The sequence below is a fragment of the Cynocephalus volans genome, chromosome 5, assembly GCF_027409185.1.
Source record: "Cynocephalus volans isolate mCynVol1 chromosome 5, mCynVol1.pri, whole genome shotgun sequence".
Classification (NCBI taxonomy): Eukaryota; Metazoa; Chordata; class Mammalia; order Dermoptera; family Cynocephalidae; genus Cynocephalus; species Cynocephalus volans.
This window is the reverse complement of record NC_084464.1, coordinates 69,890,783-69,912,815: the sequence shown is the minus strand read 5'-3', so window position 1 is coordinate 69,912,815 and position 22,033 is coordinate 69,890,783. Positions and strand designations below refer to the sequence as shown.

The following is a 22,033-nucleotide window of genomic DNA, read 5'->3' as shown; positions in this document are numbered from 1 at the left end:
TCATTGGAGGCTTTTTATTAAGACTTTGTTCCTGTGAACACATTTGGGGCACAACATATTGTCCTCCAGGTGCGGGGGTGGAAAATTGCAGGCAGGAAGCAAGAAAAGTACACTCACTGTCCCTATTTTCTTTTCAGGAACCCAGGCTCGTCCAGCATGAAACTGCAGCCGAACCCAACCATCTGGGTCTGCAGGGAGACTTCTCCCAGGGACCACACACCACCTGACACCTTTGGCCTCTGGTGGTGTTTCCACTACCTACGATTTCACTGCCTCCGTCTTCGCAGCCCTGGCAGCAATTCTGTCCTGAGAGGCCAGCATAGCCTCCGGGGCAGTAGTTGTCACCACAACTGTGTTAATTCCCTCAAGGAGAACAGCAGACTCTTCGAGGGCAAACAATCTCTCCTCATGTGGAGGAATCACTTCAGGAGGATCAATCCCCTTAGAACAGGTCCTTTTCTCAGAACTTTCCAGGGATATTTTCCCCTATTCACCTTTGATTTCCCATGCATCATGGCCTCTTTTGCTGTGGTAGGAATATTCTTCTGGTTTGGGTATACATGTTCACAGCATCGCTTATATGCATCTAATTTCTGGCCTTTGGTGTTCCGTTTTAATTGTCCGCACCAGGCCCGCAAAACGTCTCTGTGAAGCAGGTTGACTGGTGACATTTGAGAGGGTAATGGAGGAATCGGTACCTTCTTCTGAGGTTTTAGGTTTTCATCGCATTGTGCCTTCTCCTTTGGACGGGAAGCTTTGTCAGCTTTCACAGATTTCTTTCATTTGGCCTGCTTTACGGAGGTTCTTGGTGAAGCAGATATGCCTGGTTGACTTGAGGCCCACTGTTCCTCTTAAGTTTCTACAGACACACCTTTGGACTTAGGGTTCCCGTATTCTTCCCACGACGTTTTTGTGGAATTCCACTCTTTGCCTCTTGCATTCTTCATACTCAGAAAAGAAGTTGAGATTGACTAAAAAAAAAAAATTCTTATTTCCAAAATGGCCCCAGGCTCAAGATTCCTCTTTGAAGAAATGGAAAGGAAATTGTTAAACAGAAGATATTTCTTAGGACTGAAAACAGATAAAAAGTTTTTAAAGGGAAAATACCTATGAAGAATCAAGTATGCTACATGAAAAGTAAAATATTACATGTGCACATATCCGCATTATATTGTAGATTACCAAGGATAAAGATAATTTTTTTTTTTTTAAGATGACTGGTAAGGGGATCTTAACCCTTGGCTTGGTGTTGTCAGCACCATGCTCAACCAGTGAGCTAACCATCCATCCGTATATAGGATTCAAACCAATGGCTTTGGTGTTATCAGCACCGCACTCTTCTGAGTGAGCCACGGGCCAGCCCTTAAAGATAAAATTTTTAAAAGCTTCCAGAAAAGAAATCCAAGTTCATTAACAGAGTAATGAGAATCCAACTGGTATCAGTCTTCTAAGTAGCAACACTGGATATGAAACAATAATCAAGAAATATGTTTATAAACTTCTGAGGGAAATGATTTTAAACTTAATATTTTATGCCCTGTAAAATTATCAGACAATTGTGAGGACAAAGAAAGACACTTTTAGATATGTAAGAATTCAGGATGTTCGCCTCCCAGTCATCTTTTTTGAGGACATTTTTGAATAAATAGTTTAACAAAACAAGTAATAAAACTGAAAACAAGAAAAGTATGGAAACAATGAAGCTAAGCTAGGGGAAAATTCGGACAAAGGTTGTCCAGATGGAAGCAAGAAAACAGAGAGATCCTGGAACAGTGCTGCAACAGATAGCAATTTGTGCAGACTGGATTATCTTCTGTAAACAGTAAAGGGCTATGTTTCTTTTATCAACAAGGCCAAAGAAATGCAATCATAAGTACTAGTAAACAATAAAAGTTTAATAAGAAATGATGGTTTAAATCTAAAGCAAACTAAAATATGGAATCTTTTGAATAGTTAATTTAATGTAAATGTAATTTAATGAAAAAAGAGAAAATATTTTATCTTGAGGTTTGAAACATTTTTTAATTGGAACAGGGTAATGATGTTGGACTTATAACATAGTATAATCTTATTCTATTTCACTCTACAATAAATGATACTAACATTTTCATAATAATGTAAATGCTGTCTTTTGGGAGGAGAAACTCAGTTTTCAAAATCATTCTACAGAAAACATAGAAATCTTAATTTTGATTACAGAACAGAATAAATGATTGAATTAAATTAAATTCATTAAATTAAATTAAGTACTTGTGTTTAATTCCTATAAATTGGGAAGTACAAGGTGGAGGACAGGTGGAGGAAAATGCAAGAGTAGCTTATAGAATAGGTAGCCGATATATACTATCTAATATGATTGAACGCAATATTAATATTTACGAATATGTTAATTTATAAATGGACCCACTTGAAGAAACACAACAGTAGTAACGGTCATTACTTATATAGAATTTATTGTGTGCCAGGCACGGGTCTAAGCACATTACAAATATTAAATCATTTAATCCTTGCAACAATCCTTTGAAGTACTCAGACTTTCTCCATTTGAGAAATAGAAAAACTGAGTCATAGAGGGTTAAGTAACTCATCCAAATTTGTGTACCTAGTAATGTTGGCTCACAATGGAAATAAAACAACTATTTAGTTTGAAGATATAGAGGGTAAAATTTGGAAGAAGGAAAGATAGTTGGTGTTAGGGGCCAATATGTAGTATATACTATCTAAAGTTGACAAATCTAAAAACAATATGCTAGTTAGAGCTACAGAACTACAAAAATAATTACTAGAAGAACTAGGAGAAAGGCAGCAGAGTACTTTCTCTTTTACTTTGATTTTAAGCCATATTATACACTAATTTATTTACTACAGGTATATTGTTTTTCAAAAATTTAAACTGATCACCTCATCTCAAGCTTTTTACTCACACTTAATAAAAGATTTCTAAATGGAAAAGGTAGCTTCCTCTCAATTTTAGATATTAGTACATTCATATTTAAGAAGATTGCAGGTAACACTTCCAAAATAGAGTTCATTTCAGTTAAAAGTGCTTCATCTTCCATGTGTGTGCATAGAATTCATTTTTTTTTTTTTGGCAGTGCATTATATTATTATCTTTACTTATGTGTGTCTTTGAAATATTTAATAAAAAATTGCAAGGGAGAAATGTTTAGCTTAGGTTTCTCAAGCTAAGTCTTATTTCCATGCTTATATCCTCACAACAAAAGGGTGTTATGTGTAGGTGAGTAGTACGACATCCACTACACTTCAGGCAAATGCAGTCCTAGTTGTCACAACTATTTCACTGAGGGTTTTTTTTTTTTTTTTATGAAATGGGAAATTAAAAAACAATAGAGAAAAATCAATAAAACCAAAAGTTAATTCTTTAAAAAGATCAACAAAATTTGCAAACCTTTATCTACACTGACCAAGAAAAAAGAGATAAGACTAAAATTACCAAAATTAGAAATAAAGCAGGGGCATTATTACATTGTCATTATGGTATTTTGTGGTGGTAAGATTTCGTTTCTTTCTCTTTCTCGTTTGCATTTTTGTTCTGTAAGTGACTTTTGTTCTTTCTTGTGTACTTGTGGCAGTGATTATTGTTTTTCAGATTCCAGATGCAGGACTTCCTTGAGGAGTTTTTGTAGAGCTGGTCATGTGATGGTGAACTCCTGCAGGTTTTTGTTTGTCTGGAAACTACACTATTTTTCCCTCATTTCTGAAGAATAGCCTTTCTGGGTATACTATTCTTGGCTGGCAGTTTTTTCTTTTAGAATTTTGAATATATCATCCCATCTTCTTCTGGCCTGTAGAGAAGGTCTGTTGAAAATTCTGCTGTTAGTCTGATAGGGGCTCCCTTATAGGTGACTTGATGCTTTTCTCTTGCTTCTTTTAAGACTCTCTCTTTGTCCTTGACCTTTGCCAGTTTGACTATAATGTGTCTTGGAGAGGATCTTTATGGGTTGAATCTGTCTGGGGATCTTTGAGCCTCCTAAATCTGAAGGTCCATGTCTCTCTCCATACTTGGGAAGTTTTTCATTATTATTTCACTGAAGAGATTTTTCATCCCTTTTCCTTTCTCCTCCCCTTCTGAAATACCCATGATTTGAATGTTTGTGCACTTAAGGTTGTCTGATAGCTCTCTTAGACTTTCTTCTTCATTTTTTAAAAGACTTTTTTCCTTTTTTTTCTTTTCTTGTCTGGATTGTTTTGAAAAGGCTATCTTCAAGATCAGAAATTCTTTCATCTGCTTGTTCTAGCCTACTGCTTAAGCTATTGGTTATGTTTCTTTCTTTCAGTTCCATGACTCTGCTACATTCTTTTTTAAGGTATTAATCACTTTGTAAATTTCTTCCTTCATGTTCTGGATTTTTTTTTTCTGGTTTCATTATGTCATCTAACTGAGTCTTCTAGAATCTCAGTGAGTTTCCTTAAGGCTGTTGCTTGGAATTCCTTATTAGTCATTTCAAGGGTTTCCTGCTCTATAGGGTCTGGTATTTGAGAATTACTGTATTCTAGTGGTGGTGTCATATTTTCTTGGGTTTTCATATTTTTGGTGTCTCTACATTGATGTCTGGTCATCTTGTAGCGTAGTTACTCTTTCTGTTACTGTGGAGTGGGCTTCGAGGAGAGAGGAATCTTCTTCTTTTTCTGGTCTCTGCTAGTGACTCACCTTGTGTCAATGCAGTCACATGTCTGGAATGCCACTGCACAGTAGCTGTGGCTATTGTTGTGGCATCAAGCTGCTTTTGCAGCAGCTGTGGCTGTGTCAGTGGCCGTGGTGGGCCACTCACAGGGAAGCAGTGTTTTCAGTGTGCCCTCTTGCCTGCTTCTGGGCAGAGAAGGCTGCTCTCAGCTCCTGCCTAGGACCCCAGCTGTGCTCTGTTGCCTCAGTATTCTTTTTGTGTTCATAAAATGTGACATTAAAACATGTTACAAGGCTATTTAAATGTTTGTGTTCTCCTATTACAACATTTATGAAAGCAATGTAGAGAGGAAAAATCCCAAGGCTGATAGAATTAAAGATGATGAAAGCATTATAGTGAGAGCTATACTCATATACTAGAAATACTGCAGAATTAAAGATGCCAAATGAAAGAGAAACTAGAATCAGAGCCATCATTGGACTGCAGAAGAAAGAGAATGTTAATTCATGCCCTTAATCAACCAATATTTGTTGAACATCTGTTTTAGTCTGTTTGTGTTGCTTGTAACAGAATACCTGAAACTGGGTGATTTATAAAGAACAGAGGTTTATTTGGCTTATGATTCTGGGACAGTTGCATCTGGCATGGGCTTTAGGCTGCTTCTACTCATGGCAGAAAGTGGCAGGCAGCCAGGGGGTACAAGCAGATCACATGGTGAGAGGAAGCAAGAGAGAGAGAGAGAGGAGGTGCCAGGGTCCTTTAAACAATCAGCTCTTGCAGGAACTAATAGAGCAAGAATTCACTAACTACCCCTCCTCCCCAAGGGAGCACATTAATCCATTTATGAGGGATCCATCCCCATGATTCAATCAGTTTCCAACACTGACAAATTGGAGATCAAATTTCCACATGAGTTTTGGAGGGGACAACACATCCAAACTCCATCATTCTGCTCCTGGCCCCCCAAAACTCATGTCACTCTCACATACAAAATACATTCATTCTATCCCAACAGTCCCAAAAGTCTTAGCTTGCTCCAGCACCAACTTAAAAGTCCAAAGTCCAAAGTTTCATCTGAGACCAAAAGCAAAAGTCCTTCCAGCTGTAAACCTGAAAAACAAAATCAAATTTATCTACTGCCAAGATATAATGGTGGAACAGACAATGAGTATACATTCCCATTCCAAAAGGGAGGAATAGGCCAAAAGAAAGGAAAAACAGGTCTCAAGCAAGTCCAAACCCAGCAGGGCAGGCATTAAATGTCAAGGCTGGTGAATCAGGTACTGTGATTCCATGTTTGACTGCCTCTGCACACTGGTGTGGGAGTTGGGTCCCCATGTCCTTGGGCAGCTCTGCTCTTGTGGTTTTCCTGGTCTCAGGCCACACTTCACCTCTCCCAGGCTGGTGTTCCACTCTGGTAGCTTCACAGGTCTGGGGTCTCCATGGTGGTCCCACTCTCATGGCTCCACTAGGCATGGTGCTGTTGGGGTTTCTCTGCTGAAACTCTGACCCCACATTTCTGCTCGACATTGCTCTAGCAAAGGCTGTCTGTGATGACTCCACACTCGTGACAGATCTCTTCCTGGGCCCCCAGACTTTTCCATACATACTTTGAAATCTGGGTGGAGGCTTCCAAGCCTTCCCAGCTCTGGCATTCTGTGAGCCTGCAGACCTAACACCACGTGGACGCTGCTAAAACTTCCGGCTTATATTTTCTAAAGCTGTGGGTTCAGACACCTGGGGCCAATTTAGCCACAGCTGGAACAGCCAAAGCAGCTGGGGTGCTGGTGCTGGAAGTAGCTTTTCGAGGTGGCCCTGGGTGGGCAATGAGCCCATGGACTGTGCCTCAGGCCTGTCCCCAAGAGCATTCTCTCTCCCTAGGCCTTTGGGCCTGAAATGGAAGGGTTGGCCCCAGAGACTTCTGCTATGCCTTCAGGGCCTTTTTCTCTTACTCTTGATAATCCCTTTCCTTTGTACTAATCTTCTTAGCTAATGGTCACTGGGCTGCAGCATTGCATGCTCTCTGCTTTTCTACATGGCCATGCTGCAAATTCTTCAAATCTTTACGCTCTGCTTCCCTTTTACATTCTGGCTTTACATCATGCCTTTTCTGCCATAACTCAGCATAGGCTGTTAGAAATAACCATGCAGCATCCTTAATATTTTGCTGCTTGGAAATTTCTTCCACCAGATACTCTGGTTCACAACTCTTAAGTCCCTCCTTCCACAAAATCCAAAGACATGGACACAATGCAGCCAAATTCCTTGCTATGGGGTAGCAAGTGTGTTCTTTTGCCCAATTCCCGATAAGCTTCTCATTTCTATCTGAGACCTTATCACCCACATGGTCTTTACTGTCCCTGTTTCTATCAACAGTCTGGTCACAGCCATTTAACAAATCTCTAAAATCTTCCAAATTTTCCATCATCTTTTTCTCTTCTTCTAAGTCTTCCAAACTCCTCCAACCTTTGCCCATTACCCAGTTCCAAAGCTTCATCCACATTTTCAGGTATCTGTATAGCAACACCCCACTCCTTGGTACCAATTTTCTGTTTTACTTTGTTTGTGTTGCTTATAACAGAATATCTAAAACTGGGTGATTTATAAAGAACAGAGGTTTGGCTTATGATTCTGGGACAGTTGCATCTGGCACAGGCCTCAGGCTGCTTCTATTCATGGTGGAAAGTGGCAGGCAGCCAGGGGGTACAAGCAGATCACATGGTGAGAGGAAGCAAGAGAGAGAGAGACAGAGGAGGTGCCAGGGTCCTTTAAACAATCAGCTCTCCTGGGCACTAATAGAGCGAGAACTCACTCACTACTCCTCCTCCCCAAGGGAGTGCATTAATCCATTCATGAGGGATCCACCCCCATGACTCAATCAATTTCCAACACTGCCACATTGGAGATCAAGTTTCCACATGAGTTTTGGAGGGGACAACACATCCAAACTCCATCACCTTCTGAAAGAGTAATGGTTACTCTGTTGATTTGTTGCCTAGATGACCTGTCCAATGCTGAAAGGTGTGTTCAGGCCCCCCAATATTATCATAGAACAGATGCTTCTTCTGTCACTCTAGACTGGGCTTTGTAGATAAAGACATCCTCTTCTTTTCTTTGGTCTCTGCTGGTGACTCTCCTTGTGTCAATGCACTCCAGTGGCTGGCAGGCCATCTGCACGGTGGTTGTGACATCTAGCCACTTTCATGGCAGCCATGGTTACTGTGGTGGCTGTGATGGGCTACCCACATGGAGGTGATGTTTTTGGCATGCGCCTTGGTGCTGGTGGTGTGCCTGGTTGTCAGTGGGCCCCCAGGCAGGTATATGCATTCTTCATGGGACGCCAGGAATGTGTGGTCTGAGCCCCCACAGAGAGCCCCCACCAGTGAAACGTCTAGTAGAGCCAAGGCAGGAGGGCTGCCACTAGTACCTCAGAACTGCAGGGCCAGTGGTAACATGCAATGCAGGCCTGTGACTGGCAGAGCTGTGGGGGCTGGGCTGCCTGATGCTTTGGGGGCCCAGATGCCCAATTGTGTCCAGGATGCAGGACTTGGAGTCAAAGGTTATTTTGGAGCTTTAAGATTTAATGTCTGTCCTGCTGGGTTTTGGACTTGTTTGGGGCCTGTTTCTATTTTCTTTTGGCCTATGCCTCCCTTTTGGAATGGGAACACATACCCAGTGTCTGTTCCACCTTTGTGTCTTGGCAGTAGATAAATTTGGTTTTGACTTTTACAAGGTTCACAGCTGGAAGGACTTTTGCTTTTGGTCTCAGATGAAACTTTGGAATTTGGACTTTTAAGTTGGTGCTGGAGCAAGCTAAGACTTTTGGGACTATTGGGACGAAATGATTGTATTTTGTATGAGAGAGTGACATGAGTTTTGGGGGACCAGGGGTGGAATGATGGAGTTTGGATGTGTTGTCCCCTCCAAAACTCATGAGGAAATTTGATCCCCGATGTGGCACTGTTGGAAACTAAGTCATGGGGGCACATCCCTCATGAATGGATTAGTGCTCTCCCTAGCTGGGGAGAGTAATGAGTTCCCACAAGGGTTGGTTGTTTATAGGACCCTGGCACCTCCTCTCTCCCTCTCTTGCTTTCTTTCTCTCACTTCCTCTTGCCATGTGATCTGCCTGTACCCACTGCCTGCTGCCACTTTCTGCCATGAGTAGAAGCTGCCTGAGGCCTGTGCCAGATGCAGTTGTCCCAGAATCGTAAGCCAAATAAACTTCTGTTCTTTAGAAATTACCCAGTCTCAGGTATTTCTTTTATAGCAACACAAAATAGACTAATACAGAAGGAGAGAAGAAATCTAGGGTTATCAGTGGGAAGGGGAAGGGAGAGGGGATAGGGAGAGACTGGGCAAGGGGCATAAAGAATAGGCACAATTTATAACAATATACATACTAGTAATATTGATTTGATCGACATACGTCAACACTGAATCCCAAAAATATGTATAATCAGTTATGATTCAATAAAAACAAAAATAAAGAAAGAAAGAAAGAATGCATATGCATACCTTTGGTGTAGGATAGAAATTGATAGTAACATCAAGTAATAAAAGGTTTGTATGGTAACAAAGTAAGGGGGATATGCTCTAGCGTGACTGATTATAAAGACAGAGCAATTTAACAACAGTGTTGTATGCTTCATGACAATTGGAAAGCAAGCTGAGATGTAAGCCCATCACTGGGATTGACAAATACTCATATGGATCACAGATTAGGAAACTTTATTTGTTGTTGCTAGTGAACCAATCATATGTAAAAATAACCATGTATTTTTGGTAAGAGACCCTGCCTCCCCCCAATCCAGGACAGTCACCCATACTTCTGCTGCGGATGTGGCTTACTCCAAGCCAGGATAATACAAGGAGAACATGTTGGAGAAAAACATATATAATACTCTTTAGCAAAATTACACACTAGATTCCATATTCAATATTAACTGAAAGGTTTGTTTGTCTTGTTAATTTTGACCTTGAGACTGAACCAGATGGCTGGTTTTCCCTCTTCTCCACTGTGGGTAAGATATGAAAGGCTGCAGTGCTCCCCGCACACCAGCACCCTCCCCACTTGGTTTCCTCTCTCTAGCTTGAGCTGTTAGTTCATTACATTCAGAAGGAGGCTGCCAAAGAGTGAGGAAAAGGAAGTGGGGAGATGGGGATAAGGAGGGGAGATGTAGGAAGGGATGAAGTTTTGGGGATCATGGACAAGGGAGCGGAAAACAGAAGGAGATCAAGAGAAGGCAGCCTTGATGCCCATCTTTGACAGTCTCAGGGTGGGTGTGACTCCATGTGGGTGTGTGATCATTTTATGCAAAAGACTTTTCCTTCTAGTAATGGCTCAACTTTTTCTCTACTTCCAAATACTGGGAACATAGTTAATATTTTCATGTTTTATGATAATTAGTGGCAATTCAGTATGTCAGAAGATTTTATAAAGTAACAGTGGACTTCAAGGGAGGAGGGCAATGTCTGCTTTGGCTTTGTGGACTATTTAGTTTATACCCTGGTGTTCTTAGAGTGACAAGAGCTCCTGAGCACATCCTTTACATTTTGCGCATGATAGAAAGGCAGAATGGAAATTGATGAGACAATGTTAAGAATTGTTGCCCAAAGACTTGATGAATAAGACCTCAAAAACAAACCCAACCACAAGTAGGCAAACTGCCATCACTGCCCCGGGACCCTACCAGGGGCCTGAGGTGTGGAGCCGGGGGAAGCTGAACCCAGCTGCAACCAGGTAAAGAGCACACCAAAAACACCACTTAAACATGGGTAGCCCTCCATAGTCATCGCAATTGCGTGGCTACCTCAGAAGCGGCTAGTCTCTATACCAGCAGTCATAGCCACTGTGCAGATGGCATGGCAGACTTTCAATTTCATTGACACAAGGAGAGGCACTAGCAGAGACCAAAAATAAAAAATAAAAAAAGAGAAGAGGACCTCTCTCTCTCTCCCCACAAAGCACACTCCAGAGTAGTAGAAGCATTTGATGTATGATAATATGGGAGGACTTGATCACACCTGTCTCAGTACTGGGCAGATCATCTAGGCAACAAACCAACAGAGAAACAGTTAACGTAACAGATGGAGAGAACAAATTTATGGTTATTAGAGGGGGGAAGAAAAGCGGAAGGGGGAAGGGAAGGGAAAGGGGGAGGTGAAAAGGGGAAGGGGAGTGGGAGGGGAGAACTGTATAAGGGGCATAAGGAATAAATATGATTTGTAATAATGAATATGCTAATAAATTTTTTTTAAAAAAACCTCAAAAACACAGGCAACAAATAAAAAATAAACAAATGGGGTTATATCAAACAAAAAAGCTTCTGCACAGCAAAGGAAACAATCAACAGAGTGAAAAGACAACCCCAGAATGGGAGAAAATATTTGCGAACTATACATCCAATGATGGATTAATATCCAGAATATACAAGGAATTCAAATAGCTTAATAGTCAAAAAACAAATAATCCAATTAAAAAATGGCAAAGGAGCTGATGAGACATTTTTCAAAGGAAGACATACGAATGGCCAACAGGTAAATGAAAAAATGTTCAACATCACTAATCATCAGGGAAATGCAAACCAAAACCACACTGAGGTATCATCTTACACCAGTTAGACCGGCCATTATCAAATCAAAAAGACAGAGAATAACAAACACTGGTGAGGATGTGGAGAAAAGGGAACACTTCTACACTGTTGGTGGGACTGTAAATTAATAAAGCCATTATGGAAAACAGTATGGAGGCTTCTCAAACAACTGCAAATAGATAGATCTACCACACAATCCAGCAATCCCACTAATGGATATATTCCTGAAGGAATGGAAAGCATCATGTCAAAAGAATGCCTGCACTCTCATGTTTATTGCAGATCTATTCACAATAGCCAAGAGTTGGAACCAACGTAAATGTCCATCGACAGACGACTAGATAAGGAAAATGTATATGTACACAATGGAATCTACTTAGCCATAAAAAAGAATGAAATTCTTCTCCTCACAGCAACATGGATGAGCTTGGAGAAAATTACGTTAAGCAAAAAAAATAAATAAACAAATTTAAAACAAAAGAAAGATACAGTAATCACAATAATATGTTGAACTTTCAGAAGGGGAGAATGGAAATGTGGTTGCTTGAGGTGGGAAAGGGGGAGGGAAGGGCGTTAGCAAGAAACTGGTTAATGGACACGAAGAATGATTATGTTTTGTGATGATAGATATGTTAATTATCCTGACTAATCATCACATATTGTACACAAGTATTGAAAGTCAACTCTGTGCCTCACAAATATGTATAATCAATTTGTTTCAATAAAAAGAAAGAACAAAACAATCACATTGAACAAAACAATAATACATTGAACTTACAAAAGGAGAGAACAGAACTGCGGTTACTAGAGTGGAAAAGAGGAAGAAGAAGGGGGGGTTAGCGAGAAATTGGTCAACGTACACAAAGAATGATTATGTTTTGTGATGATGAATATACTAATTATCCTGATTTGACCATCACATATTGTATGTAGGTATTGGTCTTCAACTGTGTATGCCACAAATTTGTATAATTAATTAAAAAGAAAAGAATTACTGCCCAAAGAATATACTGAGGTTAGATCAATCAGCTGCCTCATGGTCTAGAGAACTGGCTTTGGGAGGATAAGATGAGGTGGCGCAGTGCGAAAGCAATAAAGCAGATCTTTATAGGCAGTTTCACAGTATTAAGATTGATTGGTAGAGTAGCTCTATGGGTTTTGAGATTAAACATAGCACATTGATTCAGTTACTTGATGTATTTACTGCTTTCTCTAAATAACAGCTTGAATTGTTGAAAGCAGTTAAGAATGATTAAGTGAACTCAATAATTATGGATATATTTACTTTCATATTGTCAGTTCTGGCTACCTATCTGTTTAAACACCTAAGTCCTTTTTTTTCATTTCTGTTACTATACTTTCTTACAGACAGGTCTCTGCATTTCCTAGCAGGAATTTAGGCTATCTCATGGTTTTTATAAAATACAGTAATAATCAACATATGTGTTTTAGTTCTAATTAACAAATTATTGTTCTTATTTTATTTATTTTACTTTAAAAATAAATTACAACAAAACTGATTTAATAAATATACTAATTATATTGTTTGTGGGCATATGTCTCATTTATTCCTTAATTCAGCCATTAAACACTGACAGTTCTAGGCATTATGCTAAATTCAGGGAGTTGTCACATCTATTGTTTTTTTTTTTTTTTGTCAAAAACCTCAAAGCACTTTTCAGTTTATATTTAATACCAATCTCACCCTTGAGATAGATAGGAGTTGAAAGAGGCAATTGGCCATGGGCTCTGAGCATCCTTGTGCATTCTTGCTGGCTATGCCAAGAATGCAAGGCTCTTACTCTTCCTTACCTGGGACATTTCTCAGGGTTGTTTATAGTGAACAACCTTGAGAAATGAGGTAATGTCTCTCCCAGACAAAGAGCAGGTTTGCTTACTGCTTACCATAAAAATGGTGAATTCCCTGAGCTCAGCATTCCTCAGCTACAATGCAAACTCACTGCATGTATAGCATCCACCTAAAACTCATGGGACTTACTGTGCTAACAGACTCCTTTCTTTGTGAACCATGTCTGGTGTCTTTGACTACCAACCACAAAACAGCAGCATGCTAACTTATTACTTCAGAAGAAGGGTAAAATCAAAACCCAGACCCTGACCGTAAGTAGCTAACAGAAGGATTGTTAATCACTTTCCAAGTCCTCAAGCCACAGACACCTTACTTTGACCATTCAATTATCAATATAAATTAAGGAACGGACCACAAAATTGGAATGATTTATTTAATGCCTCTATGTCTCAAAACCAGAAGTAAGCAATAGCAGTTACCGTTATCTCTGTTTTACAGATGAGACAACTAAACCTCACAGATGTTAATAACCTTCAAAGATTACACAGCTTGTTAATGGTGGGACAAAGTTCCAACGGCAAGTCTTCATGACTCTAAAATTCATGCTTTTAGTATGCACATGACATATATGTAGAAAAGAAAACCCGGAAAAAATACTGCACATTAACTGGGTCAATGTTCTATTTGAGTTTTGACAAGTCATAAGTTTAAAAATTATTTTGTAATGTCAGTTTGGAATAGTTACACCAAATGAGTGAACAATTAAAGACTATTCTATGAAAAAAAAAAAAAGATTTGTCATTGTTATTTATCTTAAAACACACTTAAACATTGAATACACTCAGATCTAATACTTGTTTTAGTGGAGATGAAAATATTTTGGAAGATGTGAAGTTAATTGAAAAATGCTGAGTGGAACCTAAATGTTCATTAGCAATATGTCTTAGAAATTGAGAATATAGCTGAGGCTTATCAAAATGTCCTGTCCCTGATCACCCAGAGCAGAGACAAAATATTGACATCAGAAGTTATGTGCTCTCCTGAATTTTCTCTGGAGGTTGGGCCATAACAGTGGGAAACACATTCATCCCTTTTTATTGTCAAGGTTTAACTTTCTCACTGGACGACTAGTTCCAACAGGATTCATGTTATGTTCATTTTCTAATAGCGTTACTTTGCGTTATATAAGTTTGTTTTATTTTCTGTCCTTCCTTTTTCCTCCATTTTCTTCCTTCTTTCTTTTTTAAAGAATGTGATAAAAATATTTCTCAAATGCCAAAAAGTACAATAGAAAGAATTCCTTCATTAAATATGAGCCTTCGTTTTCCACTCATTATATCATTGCTCTCATTCACCATGATGGCATTTGAATTTTAAGTAGAAGCTTGTAAGACAAAAATTTTATAAGTTAATGTAGGATGATTAATAAATACTATAATAGAGTATGGCATCCAATAGCTGCTCAAATTGCAACAAAGATAATATTTTATCTAATTCTTCTTACATTTATCACTCTAAAATTTCAATTTACTGATAGCACAAAGAAAATTTACAATTTAAAAAAGTAATGAACTACATATACAATAAGGCAAAACATTAACTAAGCTGAAATCATTTTATGCTTCATGCACTTAACATCAATATTTTGGATGATAACTTATGAATTCAAAGTAAATAAGTATTCTTAACAGCTTTAGAAAAATCATATTTGAAAACAGTATACAAGGAAAGTAGAAACCTTTAAACGACATTTGCAAAAAAAAGAAAAAAAGAAAAGAAAAAAAAACCTTGTCAACAAACTCATGTTCATGTGTTGGGTTTCTGTTTATTTGTTTCTTAAGATGAATAAATAAGCAAATATCTGAACCATCCTGCTGATTGCAATGGAAGTAATTTTAAAAAATAATAAAATTTGGCACAGTAAAATTTTAGAGTTTATTTGAGCAAACTACAATTCATGAATTGAGCAGCTCTAAACCAGGAGCTCAGGAGCTCCACTGAGGGAATGCAAGGGGAATGCATTTATAGGACCAACACAGAAGCAAAGCAAAGAAAATATTTGGTTACAGATATACAGATGCCTTATTTGGTCTATCCCACTGGAAAGTCTCTAGTTATATAATTACAAGTGTGTTGGCTGCTTCTGATTTGTCGAGATTAACACAGGCATTTGCAAGAAATAGCTCGAGTTAAGTTTTTCTTGTGTTTGCAAATCAAACAAGATTTAGGTCACAAATCCTAACTGGCTTTGTCTGCTCAGGGATTCTTCAGGTTTGTTCCCCATTTTAATTAGCTTTAACAGAGTATAACATATATTCTTCCTAAATACATATACACACACACATGATATATACATTTATACATAATATATACACATATTATATACACTTATAGGAATAAAAGGAATTCAGAACTCAGAGTAATTAGTTACTGCTTAGCAGTCATAATATTACAATAAGCCAAATGTCAGGTTTTAAAATGATTAATGTGTAAACGAACTGTTGTGCTACCTTCTGTTAAGATCTCAACAATCTAAGTACCTTCAGCACTATTTGGGTACAAAGGAGACCATTTCCAGGGTTTGGGCAGGGGTCACTTTTTCCTTCTTATAATGCCTATATTTTATATGATCAGGGTAAATCAAGTCAAAAGTGAAAATAAAGTTACAGTGTATTCCTATTACAACTTCATCAACTTTAAAAAAAAAAAAGCTAATGTTGCTGTATAAAAGTTAACATATTAGGTAAGGAGAACTTAGTACATTATGACTATTAATTTTAAAACAAAAAAATCTAATGTTTAATTTATGCTTCGCATTCAGGTTCTTTTCAGTATCACTGGGATAACTTTGTGGATATTGACCTCAAGATTATATACAATCTGCTTTACTTCAATTATCCTTTTCTCTAGCTTCTCTTTGAATTATTTTCATCTCAAATTTTCTTCACATAATAACAGCAAACAGATCTGTTTTCAATATTCTTTTTCCAGCAAGACTGTAACAAATAAGTATATTTTATTTTTATTTTTTTCTAATTTCAACAACATTTTATTTAACCCAGTATATCCAAATTATTATCATTTTAGCATGTAATCAATACAAAAATATTAATAAAATATTTTGAATTCTTTTTCCCCCATTACCTGTGTTTATTCCCTGTGTCCCCATTGAATTAATCCCCAAGACCCCTCCTTTTCCCCCTTTCCCCCCAGCCCACTTTGCAACCCTAGGTATGCTCTCTCCCTCTGCAAGTCCAAAGCACCACTGAGTTCTTTCTTTCCTTCCTTCTTTCTCTTTTAGCTCTCACTTATGAGTGAGGACATGCGTCGCTCTGTGCCTGGCTTATTTTACTCAACATAATTTTTTCCAAGCTCACCCATGTTGCTGTGAATGGCAGAATTTCAATCTTTTTTTATGGCAGAGTAGTATTCCATGGTGTATGTATACCACATTTTTCTTATCCAGTCCTCTGTCGATGTACATTTAGGTTGGTTCCATATCCTGGCTATTATAAATAGAGCTGCAGTGTACATAGGAGTGCAGGTATCCCTTCGACACAATGATTTCCATTCCTTTGGGTATGTATATACCTAGAAGTGGGATTGCTGGATCATATGGAAGATCTTTCTTGTAGATGTTTGAGGAAACTTCATACTGTTTTCCATAGTGGTTGCACTAATTAATAGTCCCACCAACAGTGTAGGAGCATTCCCTTCTTTCCATATCCTCACCAGCATTTGTTATTCTCTGTCTTTTTGATTATAGCCAGTCTAACTGAGGTGAGGGGATATCGCAATGTGGTTTTAATTTGCATTTCCCTGATGATTAGTGACGTTGAACATTTTTTTAAGTGCCTGTTGGCCATTTGTATGTATTCCTTAGAAAAATATCTTAAAAATGTCTATTCAAATACTTTGCCATTTTTAAATTGGGTTATTTGGTTTTTTACTGGGTAATTTTGCTTGAGTTCATTGTATACTTTAGATATTAATCCCTTGGTGAATGTATAGTTTGCAAATATTTTCTCCCACTCTTTAGGTTGTCATTTCACTCTGCTTATTGTTTCCTTTGCTGTGCAGAAGCTTTTTAGTTTGATATAGTCTCATTTGTTTATTTTTCTTTTGTTGCTTGTGCTTTTGGTCACTTGTTCATAAAGTCTGTGCCCAGTCCTAGTTTCTGAAGTGTTTCTCCTATATTTTCTCTTAGTAGTTTCACAGTTTCAGATCTTACTTAAGTCTTTAATCCATTTTGAGTTGATTTTGGTATACGGTGAGAGGTGCAGGTCCAGTTTCATTCCTGTGCATGTGGATATCCAATTTTCCCAGCACAACTTATTGAAGAGGCAGTTATCTCTCCAAAGTATGTTTTTGTTGCCTTTGTCAAATATGAATTGGCTGTAAGTTTTTGGGTTGATTTCTGGGTTCTTATTCTGTTCCACTGGTCCGAGTGTGTATTGTTATGCCAATACCATGCTGTTTTGGTTACTACAGCTTTGTAGTATAATTGGAAGTAAGGCAGTGTTATGCCTCCAACTTTATTTATTTATTTATTTTTGCCCAATATTGCTCTGGCTATTAGGGATCTTTTTTTGTTCCATATGAATGTTAGGATGGTATTTTCTATTTCTGTGAAGAATGTCATTAGTATCTTTATGGGGATTGCATTGAATCTGTAGATCACTTTGGGTAGCATGGACATTTTCACAATGTTAACTGTTCCAATCCAAGAGCATGAAGTGTCTTTCCATCTTTTTGTGTCTCCTTTAATTTCTTTCAGTTTATAGTTTTCATTGTAGAGATCTTTCACCTCCTTGGTTAAATTGATTTCTGGGTATTTTATTTTTTTGGTGACTATTATAAATGGGCTTGCTTTCTTGATTTCTCTTTCTGTTAGTTCATTATTGGAGAATAGAAACACAACTGATTTGGGGGCATTGATTTTATATCCTGCAACATTACTGAAATTATAAATCAGCTCTAAGAGTTTTTTGGTAGAATCTTTAGGTTTTTGTTTATAGAGGATCATGTCATCTGCAAATAGGGACAATTTGACCTTGTCTTTTCCAATCTGGATGCCCTTTATTTCTTTCTCTTGCCTGATTGCTCTGGCTAGTACCTCCAGTACTATGTTAAATAGGAGTGGTGATAATGAGCATCCTTGTCTAATTCTTGTTCTTAAGGGAAAAGCCTTCAGTTTTCCTCCTTTCAGGATGATATTGGCAGTGGGCTTGTCATAGATTGCTTTTATTGTGTTGAGATACTTTCCTTCTGTACCTAATTTGTTGAGAATCTTTATCATGAAAGGATGTTGAATTTTGTCAAATGCTTTTTCTGCATCTATTGAGATAATCATATGGTTTTTGTCCTTGATTTTGTTGATGTGACATATGACATTTATTAACTTGCATATGTTGAACTGCCCTTGAATGTCTGGGATGAATCCACTTGATCATGGTGTATAGTTTTTTTGACGTGTTGCTGTATTCTGCTAGCTAGTATTTTATTGAGGATCTTTGTGTCTATATTTATCAAGGATATTGGCCTGTAGTTTTCTTTTTTTGTTGTATCTTTGCCTGGTTTGGGTATCAGGGTGATGTTTGCCTCATAGAATGAGTTTGGGAGAATGGTCTCTTTTTCAATTTTTTGGAATAGTTTGAAGAGAATTTGTATTAATTCCTCTTTAAAGATTTGATAGAATTCAGCAGTAAAGCCATCTGGTCCTGGGCTTTTCTTTGTTCAGAGATTGCTGATCATTGCTTAAGTCTCATTGCTTGTTATTGGTCTGTGCAAGTTTTCTATGTCTTCTTATTTCAGTCTGGTAGTTTGTATGTGTCCAGAAATTTATCCGTCCCCTCCAGGTTTTCAAATTTGTTGGTGTATAATTGTTTATAATAGTCTCTAATGATTTTTTGTATTTCTTTGGAATCAGTTGTAATGTGTCCTTTTTCATTTCTGATTTTTGTTATTTGTGTCTTCTCTCTTCTTTTTTTTTTTTTTTTAACTTAGCTAATGGTTTGTCTATTTTGTTTATCTTCTCAAAAAGCCAACTTTTTGTTTCATTGATCTTTTGGATTATTTTGGTGGTCTTCATATTATTTAGTTCTACTTTAGTCTTAATTATTTCTTTCCCTCTACTAACTTTGGGTTTGGATTCTTCCAGTTTTTCTAGTTTTTTTAGGTGTAGTGTTAGGTTGTTTACTTGAAATCTTTCTATTTTTTTAATGTAAGCATTTATTAGTATAAATTTCCCTTTTAGTACTGCTTTTTCAGTATCCCACAAGTTTTGATATGATGTGTCTTTATTTTTGTTGTTTTCTAGAAAGTTTTTGATTTCCTGTTTAATTTCTTCTTGGACCCATAGGTCATTCAGGAGCCTGTTGTTTAATTTCTATGTATTTGAATAGAGTTCTTTGTTTTACTTGTTATTAATTTCTAGTTTTAATCCATTGTGGTCAGAAAAGATAGTTGAGGTGATATTTATTTTTTTTTTAGTTATTGAGACTTGATTTATGACCTAATGTGTGGTCTACCTAGGAGAAATTTCCATGTACTGATGAGAAGAATGCATGTTCTGTAGTTGTTTTATGAAATGTTCTGCAGGTATCCGCCAGCTCCATTCTAAAGTGTAGATTAAATCCTTTATTTCTCTGTTGATTTGTTGCCTGGATGATCTATCCAATGATGAGAGGGTGGTGTTCAGGTCCCCCACTGTTATTTATTGGGGCCTATATCTCTCTTTAGGTCTAACAGTGTTTACTTTATATATCCAGGTGCTCCAGTGTTGGGTGCACATATATTAATGATTGTTATATCTTCTTGCTGTATCAATCCCTTTATGTTTATATAGTGACCTTCCTTGTCTCTTTTTATGGTTTTTTTTTTTATTTAAAGTCTAATCCAATATAAGAATAGCTACTCCTGCTTGTTTTGGGTTCCAATTTGCATTGTATATCTTTTTCCATCCCTTCACTATTAGTGTGTGTGCATTTTTACTGGTGAGATGAGTCTCTTGAAGAAAGCATATAGTTGGGTCTTGCTTCTTGATCCAATCTACCAGTCTGTGTCTTTTGAGTGCGGAGTTAATCCATTTACATTTAGGATTGTTACTGAGAGTTATTGTCTTATTCCTGGCATTTAAAGATTTTTGTTTAGATGTTTTGAGTATCAATTGTTCCTTTCTTCTCCTTTGATTACTGGTCTTCAATGTTTGTTGTTTTTTAGGGTTTTTTTTTTTTTTTTTGAGGTGGTAAGATTTTTTTTCTTTTGCCTTTTTCATTTGCATTTGTGTTTTACTGGTGGGTTTTGTTATTACTTGTGCATTCATAGTATTGATTATTGTTTTTCAGATTCTAGATGCAGGACTCCCTTGAAAATTTCTTGCAGGCCTGGTCATGTGGTGATGAACTCCTGCAGTTTTTATCTGGGAAATACATTATTTCTTCCTCATTTCTCAGGGATAGCCTTGCTGGGTTTAGTATTCTTGGCTGACAATTTTTCTCTTTTAGTATTTTGAATATGTCATCCCATTTTCTTCTGGCCTGTAGTTTCAGTTGAGTAGTCTGCTGTTAGTCTGATGGTTGTACCATTATAAGTGACTTGACACTTTTCCATTGCTGCTTTTAGGATTCTCTCCTTGTCTTTGAGCTTTGCCAGTTTGACTATAATGTGTCTCAGAGAGGATTGTTTTGGATTGAAACTTTTTAGGGATCTTTGAACTTCCTGGATCTGAAGGTCTGTGTCTTTCCCTATACGTGGGAAGTTTTCCATTATTATTTCATTGAATAGATTTTCAATGCCTTTACTTTTCTTCTCCCCTTCAGAACAGTCGTGATTCAGATGTTGTGTGCTTTAGATTGTCTGCTAGCTCTCTTAGAGATTATTCATTTTTTTATTGTTTTTGTTTTCCTTTTTCTTGTTTGCCTGAGTTATTTCATAAAGAACATCTTCAAGTTTGAATATTCTTTTTCAGCTTGTTTTAATCTGATGCTTAAGCTCTCAGTTGTATTTTTGATTTCATTGAATGTACCATTCAGTTCCAGGAGTTCTGCTACATTCTTTTTTAAGGTATTAATCCCTTTGTAAATTTCATCCTTCATAGCCTGGATATTTTTTCTCATTTCATTGTGTTTTCTTACAGAGTCCTCTTTTATCTCTTTGAGTTTCCTTAAGACAGTTACTCAGAATTCCTTTTCAATCATTTCAAGGGTTTCTTGTTCTATAGGGTCTGGTACTTGAGAACTACTGAATCCTTTGGTGGTGGCATATTTTTTGATTTTTTCATATTTCTAGTATCTCTACACTGATTTTTGGTCATCTGGTAGATCAGTTTCTTCTTCTTTTACTCTGGAGTGGACTTTGAGGAGAAAGACTTCCTCTTTTCCCACGTTTGTCCAGTGACCCTCCTGTGTCAATGAAGTCAAATGTGTAGTAGGCCTCCTGCACAGTGGTTGTAGATGTTATAAAGCAGGAAGCTGTTATCACAACAGTATTAGATGTGGTGGTGGCTATTGTGGACCACCTCTGCAGAAGGTGTGAAGCCCAGTGGTGCTGTCATGGCATGCAGGGTCTTGCCTTCTCTATTGGTGGGGCAGTGCTTGCCTAGGTGCCTCTCCCATCACCTAAATTGCAGCATGGGGTCCTGCCTTCTGCACAGGTGGGGCAGGGGTCCGGCAGGTACCTGGCCTCCTTTTCTGCCTGCCTGGGTACCTCCCCCATCAGTGGTGGCATGGTATGAGATCCTCAAATTAGTGTATTTTAAATGTTTGCTAATTCTTGATATCACATTAGTCCCCACAAATTGCTCGAAAGATATTTGGAAAATTTATCTTGTACTTTATCCACAATTTTAAGTTGATTTACAGGTATTCTCAGAAAAAGGATGAAATTTCTAATCTATTTTTTTAACCTCTACAGATGAAAAATGCAGTTGCTTTTATTATACGAACATTATTCAAGTTGTATATACACAAAAATACCAGGCA

The 22,033-nt window shown here is 37.7% G+C and overlaps 1 pseudogene; it reads right to left on the bottom strand.

Annotated features, from left to right (window-relative positions):
• LOC134379075 (developmental pluripotency-associated protein 4-like) overlaps positions 1-22,033 on the bottom strand; it is a 48,698-nt pseudogene continuing 26,665 nt past the window's right edge.